Source organism: Salmo trutta, chromosome 4, assembly GCF_901001165.1.
Source record: "Salmo trutta chromosome 4, fSalTru1.1, whole genome shotgun sequence".
In the NCBI taxonomy this organism is placed as follows: domain Eukaryota; kingdom Metazoa; phylum Chordata; class Actinopteri; order Salmoniformes; family Salmonidae; genus Salmo; species Salmo trutta.
The window spans coordinates 16,710,769-16,721,026 of NC_042960.1; the positions used below are offsets into that span (position 1 = coordinate 16,710,769).

The 10,258-nt window shown below is 44.5% G+C and overlaps 1 long non-coding RNA gene across 1 annotated transcript; it reads right to left on the reverse strand.

Moving 5' to 3' along the window:
* Nucleotides 1–1,018: 1,018 nt before the first annotated feature.
* On the reverse strand, nucleotides 1,019–4,282 carry LOC115191917 (uncharacterized). Its single transcript, XR_003877791.1, has 2 exons — nucleotides 2,391–4,282; nucleotides 1,019–1,623 (listed from the first exon to the last, which is right to left on the reverse strand). It is a non-coding gene; the product is annotated as an uncharacterized LOC115191917 (long non-coding RNA).
* Between the last annotated feature and the right edge of the window lie 5,976 nt (nucleotides 4,283–10,258).

Genomic DNA, 10,258 nt, shown 5'->3' on the forward strand with positions numbered 1-10,258 from the left:
AAATGGTCAAAGAGAAACAAAAATAGCTTCTTAGCAAAGAGCAATTTCTCAAGCAAGATTTTTTGCAAGGACTGTGTGGGAGTGATCTGAGTGGGGAGGGGAAAACTGAAAACAAGCTGTTGGCAGAAAGGTTTAGAAATCTCTTTCTTATTGGTCTATTAACTAGTGATGTCACCAGGCAGGCCAAAACTCCATCCCACCAAAACAGGCTGAAATTTCAGCCGATGTTTTCAAACAGCTTTTACACTAAAAGGGCAATATCACTATTTTTATTTATTATTCCAACCTCATAGTGTGAAGATATATAAAACACAGGCAAATCACAGTTTTGACTGCACTAGGCCTTTAAAAACAATGGTGGAAACTCTAGACCTCGGAGTCTAGAGATGAAATCTGCAAGCAATCCACAGTATCTCTATTGACTTGAAATAACCACGAAACATATCACTGTTCATTTGTTGCCTCATGGTGCTGTGGAGTAGCATTATCTCTGCAGCTGAGGGTTGTATGGAGTAGGATTAAATTATCCCCAGACGCTGATCTAATATATATCTTTTAAGAGCATAAACCATTACAAATGACAGCTGCTTCTCTCCAACTCCCATCAGAACACTTGTACTCCACTTTTGCTTTAGTAGCCAATCCTGAATTCAGAAACACACAACTGTTGCAGGTGAAATGGTTGTGGAAAGACAAAACAAAACTTTAACTGTGGCAGGATGTGAAAGATCTGAAAATAAGACCCTTTATCAGAATTTCCCACAACATTAACAATTTTTAAGAAGAAAAAAATGATTTGAAGAATTTGAATTTGACCATTAGATATTAGGCTCAAAAGAAATGAAGTGTACTGATGCCTGTTTTTATGACCTTGGCCTGGGGAGAAAGTACTAACATTACTTAACATTGGGAACATTGTTTCATGTAAATAAATGCTTAATTTTGTGTATTAGATGACCATGAACCTATGGTTATCCTTCTACTAAAGCTCAATTAAAAATAACCTTGACAGACTCAATCTTTATATGATCCTTTTATTGTAAACGTTTCCTCATGGAAAAATCTGATAATAAATAGAACGTCATCAACAAAGTGCAAAGGTACATAAATACAAATAATACATTGATGAATCCATCAATAAATACATAAACACGAAATAGATTAGATTAACAATTTTGTCTCGTCATTCCATTCACCATATAACTATTATCAAATTGCTTCAAACCAAAACACAGAAAGAGTGGGAGAGTTGGTAGATGTGTGACTTGACATGCTTTTTAGTGCTCAATGCTTTGTACTTTGCCATCAACATCTTTAAAAGAGCAGGGATGGCATGGACATAGTCCTTAATGTCCTTTCTTGCCCCTGCCACCTGGGCTGGATATTGTGGGTAGAGCTCTGGAAAGTACTCTGCGCAGGTGGGATGGCGCTGGGATAGACCCTCCCTGCTTGCAGTGTTTCTTCTGAAATGTGGAGAACTTGGGCCATCTTCTCAAGAGGTATATCTGCTTTGATTAATGTTCTTGTGAAGTCCCAAGACGAACTCCTTTCTGACAGCTGTGGAGGGGGTCTTTGCCAGACAGGAGGCCAGGGTCTGTGTTCTTGTTTGCACTGAAAATGTTTCTGAAAGTAAAGAACAATGTTAAATTTAGCAAATTAAGTATTCTCAGGTTGAGTTCAATAGCAGCCCTACAGTGAATCTCACGCTTTGAAGCTAAGCACTCTCTCCTGAAGCGACACACACAGACCATAAACCTGATAGTATGTCTCACACACACATTTTAAAAACAATGATAGTTAACCATTTTTTAAAACAAAAACATTTATAAAAAATTATGTCTGTGAATTGCTGCTTTTGTAATTAATTCCCAACATGTCACTTGTTTTGATAGCTCCACAGGGTCACTTTGGGTAACTTGTTAGCTACTAGCTAACATTAACTCACCTCAACTAAATTAGCTAACGAGCCTAAATGGCATGGAGTGGGAAGCTTGCCAGGCTAACATTAGCTAGTTACCTTCACACTCCTAAATACTGTAGTATGATGATCTAAAATAAGGAGCGGAGAAACGAGGTTCTAGCTCCAGCCTGTTTATTCCCCTAACCCTCGCATGTCATACATAGGTACCCCCAAGGGACATCCTACTACATCTTCCCCTCTCCCATGAACAACAACTCAACATGCATAACCACTGAAGCATAACTGAAATGCAATTTGGAAACCAGTATTATTCTCTAACATGCTACTTCACGTCCTGAAACAGTATGAAAGCATTAAATCACACAGTATGAACATTAACTTAGGTACAGTCTTTTTTTCTGGGTATGGTCCCCAACAGTATGTTTTCTCTTCACGTAACATAGTCTTTCAGCCTGCTGGCTTCACATACCTTTTTGGGCGCGCTTGTGGCTCTGTGAGCATTCTCTCTCCTTCACCCTCTTTTTGTGTGTTTTCTGTGGCCTCAGTCTGTGTGGCTGGTAGACCTGGAAGAGCTCTGAGGTGTGTTTTGTTCCTTCGTACCTCTTCTGAGCCTGTGTCCACCACATAGGAGCGTGGGGCATCCGCTTTCCTCAGCACTATTGCTGGTGTCTTTGAGTTTGTAATCCACACACGTTGACCTTCGGTCAGCTCTGGCCTCTCCGTAGCACGGTGTCTCCGATTAAAGTCTCCAGTTTGCGTTTGTTTCAGCCGTTTGTCCCTCTCAGCGAAGGCCTTCCTTCGCTGAGAGGTGAGACAGCCAATGGTGAGACAGCCAATGGGGAACGCAGCCTCCTGCCCATCAGGAACTCGGCAGGCGACGGCCCATGATGCAGTGGTGTAACTCTGTCAGCTAACAGAGCCCTGTATGGATCCTTGTTATTTTTCAGCAGTCCCTTGACTGTTTTCACAGCTCTCTCTGCCTCACCATTACTCTGTGCATGGTAGGGGCTACTGGTCACGTGTGTGAAGTCATATTCTGCGGCAAAAGCAGAAAAGGAGCTTGCAGAGAACTGGGGAGCGTTATCTGTAACCAGGACCTCAGCGACCCCTTGCCTGGAAAAAATTTGACTTTAATCCATTGATAACACCAGCTGATGTGGTTATGGGTGTCTTTGCTATTTCAATGTATCTTGAGTAGTAATCTACCACTAGCAGATAAGTGTCATTTTTCCAATAGAACATATCTGCCCCTACCTTTTACCATGGCTGTTTTGGCAGCACCGTTGCCATCATTGGCTCCGGATGACAAGGTTGACATTTTGTACAGACCTCACATCCCTGCACACCAGTCTGTGGGACTCTCTATTTTAGACACCGCCCCAATTTCTTCCATCCTCCCCAACTCTTCCTTTACTCTGGCCAATAAAGGGATAGGCACACGGCGGGGGGTGGGTAAGGGCATAGGGGACAGCATCCTCTTTCAGGCGGATTTTGTAGTCACCTTCTATCCTTCCTAGACCAGAAAACATTTTGGGGAATTTCTTTTTGAAAACCTCACCTGGGTCCTCCAGTTCGCTCACTCTCTCAATGAGTTGCAATGTAAGTCGCTCTGGATTTAAGAGCGTCTGCTAAATGACGTAAATGCTTCAATTGCTGGCAGCCCCAGCAACGGTCTGGCTGGAGAGTCAATGACGAAGACAGGCTGGATGGCACTTTTGTCTTTACTCTCCAGTTTAATCACCAAGTGCCCTACCACTGGTAAAATCTTATTACTGGGCCCGTTCAGTTTTGTGTTTGTAGAGAGCAAAGGGCCATCTCTGCTATATCTATACAGCCTAGTTGGGATAGCTGTCACTGCTGCCCCAGTGTCTAGTTTAAATGAAACAACCTCCCCATTGAGTGTAATGTCTGAACGCCAGCCAGCATTGTTTTCCTTTACTTCTCCCAGAAAGATGCTGTCCCCCCTCTGAGACCTCATGCATTTGCTTTAATCGACAGACAGATGGAAAGTGTCCTCTCCTGTGACATTTCCTGCATTCCGCATCCTCTGCTGGGCGATCTTTCCATCTGTGGAAAGGGGATTTCCCACATTTGCGACAAACACTTGAACTAGCTACTGGTGCTGTTCTGTGTTCCCCTCCGTTTTTTTTAGCTCGGTATAAAAATTCATTTATTTCCTCACTCTCTTCGCTCTGCATGGAGCTGCTATCGTCTGCTGTCTTTTTACTGTCTCACTCTGCCTAACCTGGTTTACAGCTTTGGACAAGGTAAGCTGGGAATCCAACTGTAACTTTTCATAAAGTGTTATATACTGCTCAAAAAAATAAAGGGAACACTTAAACAACACATCCTAGATCTGAATGAAAGAAATAATCTTATTAAATACTTTTTTCTTTACATAGTTGAATGTGCTGACAACAAAATCACACAAAAATAATCAATGGAAATCCAATTTATCAACCCATGGAGGTTTGGATTTGGAGTCACACTCAAAACTAAAGTGGTAAACCACACTACAGGCTGATCCAACTTTGATGTAATGTCCTTAAAACAAGTCAAAATGAGGCTCAGTAATGTGTGTGGCCTCCACGTGCCTGTATGACCTCCCTACAACGCCTGGGCATGCTCCTGATGAGGTGGCGGATGGTCTCCTGAGGGATCTCCTCCCAGACCTGGACTAAAGCATCCGCCAACTCCTGGACAGTCTGTGGTGCAACGTGGCGTTGGTGGATGGAGCGAGACATGATGTCCCAGATGTGCTCAATTGGATTCAGGTCTGGGGAACAGGCGGGCCAGTCCATAGCATCAATGCCTTCCTCTTGCAGGAACTGCTGACACACTCCAGCCACATGAGGTCTAGCATTGTCTTGCATTAGGAGGAACCCAGGGCAAACCGCACCAGCATATGGTCTCACAAGGGGTCTGAGGATCTCATCTCGGTACCTAATGGCAGTCAGGCTACCTCTGGCGAGCACATGGAGGGCTGTGCGGCCCCCCAAAGAAATGCCACCCCACACCATGACTGACCCACCGCCAAACTGGTCATGCTGGAGGATGTTGCAGGCAGCAGAACGTTCTCCACGGCGTCTCCAGACTCTGTCACGTCAGTCACGTGCTCAGTGTGAACCTGCTTTCATCTGTGAAGAGCACAGGGCGCAAGTGGCGAATTTGCCAATCTTGGTGTTCTCTGGCAAATGCCAAATGTCCTGCACGGTGTTGGGCTGTAAGCACAACCCCCACCTATGGACGTCGGGCCCTCATACCACCCTCATGGAGTCTGTTTCTGACCGTTTGAGCAGACACATGCACATTTGTGGCCTGCTGGAGGTCATTTTGCAGGGCTCTGGCAGTGCTTCTCCTGCTCCTCCTTGCACAGAGGCGGAGGTAGAGGTCCTGCTGCTGGGTTGTTGCCCTCCTACGGCCTCCTCCACATCTCCTGATGTACTGGCCTGTCTCCTGGTAGCGCCTCCATGCTCTGGACACTACGCTGACAGACACAGCAAACCTTCTTGCCACAGCTCGCATTGATGTGCCATCCTGGATGAGCTGCACTACCTGAGCCACTTGTGTGGGTTGTAGACTCCGTCTCATGCTACCACTAGAGTGAAAGCACCACCAGCATTCAAAAGTGACCAAAACATCAACCAGGAAGCATAGGAACTGAGAAGTGGTCTGTGGTCACCACCTGCAGAACCACTCCTTTATTGGGGGTGTCTTGCTTATTGCCTATAATTTCCACCTGTTGTCTATTCCATTTGCACAACAGGATGTGAAATTTATTGTCAATCAGTGTTGCTTCCTAAGTGGTCAGTTTGATTTCACAGAAGTGTGATTGACTTGGAGTTACATTGTGTTGTTTAAGTGTTCCCTTTATTTTTTTTAGCAGTGTATTTCTTATTCCCACTACAATACGATCTCGGATCAGCTCTTCCCCGAGCGCGCCAAACGGACAATGTTCTGCTAGTTTGTGAACAGCTGTGATAAAACTGTCAGGTGGTTTCACCCTGCTCCTGTTTGCGCATATTAAACCTAGCTCTCTCAAATATAATGTTGCGTCTCCCTACAAAATGCGTTTCAAAACAGTCTTTAACGGCACTGTAGTTAAGTGTCTCTTCCTCAGTCAACGTTTAAGCATTTAATGTATCCTCGGCTTCATCACCCAGAGTAGATCAGTGTATTAACTTGAAATGCCTCATTTTTTTCACGTTTAAGCCTGATGCTACCCTGTACCTTTCAAAGCGCCCGATCCATTTCGGCCAGTTTTGAATGTCCATACAAACAAAATTCTCCGGGGGACTAATGCGAAATCCGTCAGCACTAGCCACTGTCTGTGTTTGCGCCAGAACCCGTTGAACTTGGGTGTCGCAAACCCTGAAATCCCGCCAGTTTCTTCCTCTTGCAACATGTTGCTTAGCAGTTACTTAGTCCTTGCTCGTTAGCTAGCAAAAATAATGATATGCGCTGTTTTATCTCCAACACTGCCCTCCCTGCTTGGAAACAGCCTGGATGTATGATTAACTTGGTACGTCCTTAACGTTTATGTGAATTTTAAAACCACTGACACCATTTAGTATGATCTAAAAAAATAAGGAGCGGCGACAACGAGGTTCTAGCTCCAGCCTGTTTATTCCCCTAACCCACACGTGTCATACATAGGTACGGATACCCCCAAGGGACATCCTACTACAGATACAGACAAAAATGTTATTATCAAGAAAATATGTGCTCCACCGCAGTTTCACGCCGTATGTAGTCGATTGAATTCTGACGGTCTTTGCAGAAAAGTATTTCTCCATCCCTGTCCCTGGCTGTTATTCTGGTCGCCTCAGCTCCTCTGCTGTAAATCTGGGCATTTTTTTTGCTGGATAACGTTACTTCTGTCCTCAGACAGCTGCCATTCATTCACTGATCTGTCTGCAGCACTCACACAGGGGGAGAGGCTACGGTTGGGATAGTGTGACACTTTTGGGTGATTTGAAATACATGAAAATGAAAGGAAAATGCAAATTCAGCAACAAGTACATTTTTGATAACTTTTCTATCAACTGGCAGTGTATTTTTAGCTTTAGAATCGTACGCGTTCTATTTAAAATCCCGCAGATTTTCATCGGAATGCTGCGTGCGCAAATTCCATGCGGGCCTGCTGATGATGATCCGGTCTGCGTTACTGTCGTCATTGTGTCTTGTGTGGTTTTCGTTGACATAATACTGCAGGTTCTCAGACCGTGGTTCATTCAAATTGCCCACCTCTTACTTAGTACGGTAAACCCTGGTCTGGGAACAGTTAGCAACATTAGCCATCAACGTCCTCTATGTTATTGAAGAAGCCGTGGAAGCCAAACGCCTTTTGAGGTTTCGCGGCGTCGCCATTTCACAGTTTTCAGTGAATTTGATGTATACTGAACAAAAATATAAACGCAACATGCAACAATTTCAAAGATTTTACTGGGTTACAGATCATATAAGGAAATCAGTCAATTGAAATAAATAAATGAGACCCTAATCTATGGATTTCACATGACTGGGAATTGGTCACAGATACCTTAAATAAAGTTTCTGGTGTGACCACCATTTGCCTCATGCAGAGTGACACATCTCTTTCGCATAGAGTTGATCAGGCTGTTGATTGTGGCCTTTGAAATGTTGTCCTACTCCTTTTCAATGGCTGTCGGAAGTTGCTGTATATTGGCGGGAATTGGAACACGCTGCCTACACATCAATCCAGAGCATCCCAAACATGCTCAAATGGTGACATGTCTGGTGAGTATGCAGGCCCTGGAAGAACTGGGATATTTTCAGCTTCCAGGAATTATGTACAGATCTTTGTGACATGGGGCCGTGCATTATCATGCTGAAACATAAGGTGATGGCGGCGGATGAATGTCAAGACAATGGGCCCCAGGATCTCGTCAAGGTATCTCTGTGCATTCAAATTTCCATCGATAAAATGCAATTGTGTTCGTTGTCCGTAGTTTATGCCTGCCCATACCATAACCCCACTGCCACCATGGGGCACTCTGTTCACAACGTTGACATCAGTATACCGTGGTCTTCAGTTGTGAGGCCGGTTGGACGTACTGCCAGATTCTCTAAAACGACATTGGGGGCAGCTTATGGTAGAAAAATGAGCATTCAATTCTCTGGCAACAGCTCTGGTGGACATTCCAGCAGCCAGCATGCCAATTGCACTCCCTCAAAACTTGAGACATCTGTGGCATTGTGTTGTGTGAAAAAACAGAACATTATAGAGTGGCCTTTTATTGTCCCCAGCACAAGGTGCACCTGTGTAATGATCATGCTGTTTAGTCAGCTTCTTGATATGCCACATCTGCCAGGTGGATTGATTATCTTGGCAAGTGAGAAATGCTCACTAACAGGGATGTTAACAAATTTGTGCACATAATTTTTGAGCAATAAGCTTTTTGTGCGTATTGGAACATTTCTGTGTTCTTTTATTTCAGCTCATGAAACATGGGACCAACACTTTACATGTTGCGTTTTATATTTTTGTTCATGGTAGTTGTGGGAGAACAAGTGAAGGAGATGAAGGCCGTGTCTGGGCCAGGGTCTACCGAAGCCAGATGACTGGCGGTATCCCATTTAGTTCAGTGTCTCCATAGATATGATTAACCCTGGAAAGGAGGGAAGGAAAGGAGGAAAAGGTGAAAAGAGGGAGAGTGAGAATGAGAGAGTGAGTTTGCTTGTCAAACAGTAGGAGTTCAAATGCGGATACAGCAAAACGTTTATTTTTCTGGTCTAAGAGGAAGAGGATACACACATTTCTGTCTTTGTACCTTTATGGAGTACAGAGTGTACAGAGTGGTCCTCTTCTCAACACAACAAAAACACACACTAACTAAAGGTAGACTTCACCCTCATCCCTTTGGGGCGATTCCATGCCAGCGGGAGCAGGAAATATTTGGGGTATCAGATATTTCTGACAATTCTCACATAGAAACTTGAAAAAAAAGTGGGAATTGTAGGCCCCTTTTAGACCTACAGTATACATGCCCCCTGTAAGACCTTATGATCCGTGAACCGTACATGATACAGACAACACCTTGGTGTCATCATTATACTCCTTATTGTGTGCTCTAACATATACAATATGTACAGATTCTGAAATACAGATTTTCACATTCATTTATTGTATTGGTCTATAAATAGCCCAAAAATGTATACTTTCGTCATGATTTAAAAAAAAATAATAATAATGGTGATACAAATGTATAATGCCTGTCAAACATACTTTCTCTCAAGGAAGTTTCTATGTGAGAATTGCCAGAACAATCTGAGATACCCCAAATATTTTCTGCTTCTGCTGGCGTGGAATCACCCTTTGTTGTTCGGCCTCTCTGCCCTTCCATGGATGTCTGAACAATAAAGGGACTATAACCAAAGGTGCAGGCAATGGCAGTGCATGTAGGCACAGCAACAAAGGGAGCAGTCAAGGTGGGTCTGGACATAAGACTTGAGTGGCAGCTGGTAAGCAGTGTCCTGTTTTCACTGGACGTGCTACCTTGTCCTGGACCTGCTGTTTCAACCCTGCCACCCCTCCCCCCCACCTCGTTCTCCCGGAACTGCTGTCTTGACCTTTGAATGCTCGGCCAACTGGCATTTCCTCCTGAGGTGTTGAACTGGGAGGAAGGGGGAGGCTTAGCTCCTAGTGCAAGAGTTGGCATGGCTCCAGCAGAATCCAACTGATACAGTACCTTACCAGCTGGAGATGGCTCCCTGGGTAGAGTAGATTCAGGTGACCTCTGCTCTGAACAAGGCCTATAAGGGATCCAGAGCATGAAGAAAGCTGGGTCCCTGAGGTGAGGTTGTGTGGCTTAGCTACTACTAAGGCCACAAACTGCTGGAGACTTGATGCCTAACTGGGCATGAGACATACAGTAGGGCCTAGGACTAAAACAGGACACTACGGGGTCAACTGAAGCTGGCGCTGCTAACAGACTGTGAACCCATGGCACAGACGAGTGGAACAGGAGACAGGTCAAGATCCAGGGTGAGACGGTTTTCATCACCAATAAAATATCCGGATTGTGGTTATGGCAATCTGATCCTAGATCAGTGGTTAAGGGAAACTGCTACCTCAAGGAGCCAGAAAACACCAGTTGTGTATTCACCAGTTGTGTAATGAATACACCCCTGTACCCCACCCACCCACACACACACCCACCCACAGTGCTCCACCCAATGGCTGTATATGAAGGTTCCACCGGCGTTGAGAAATGTAAGAGTATTTTCCTTGAAAAAAGGTTTCTAACGAGGACTCTTATTTATGCGTTTACATTTTGAAGCGAAAGCACTTTGTCGTCTCTGGCGGCACACACA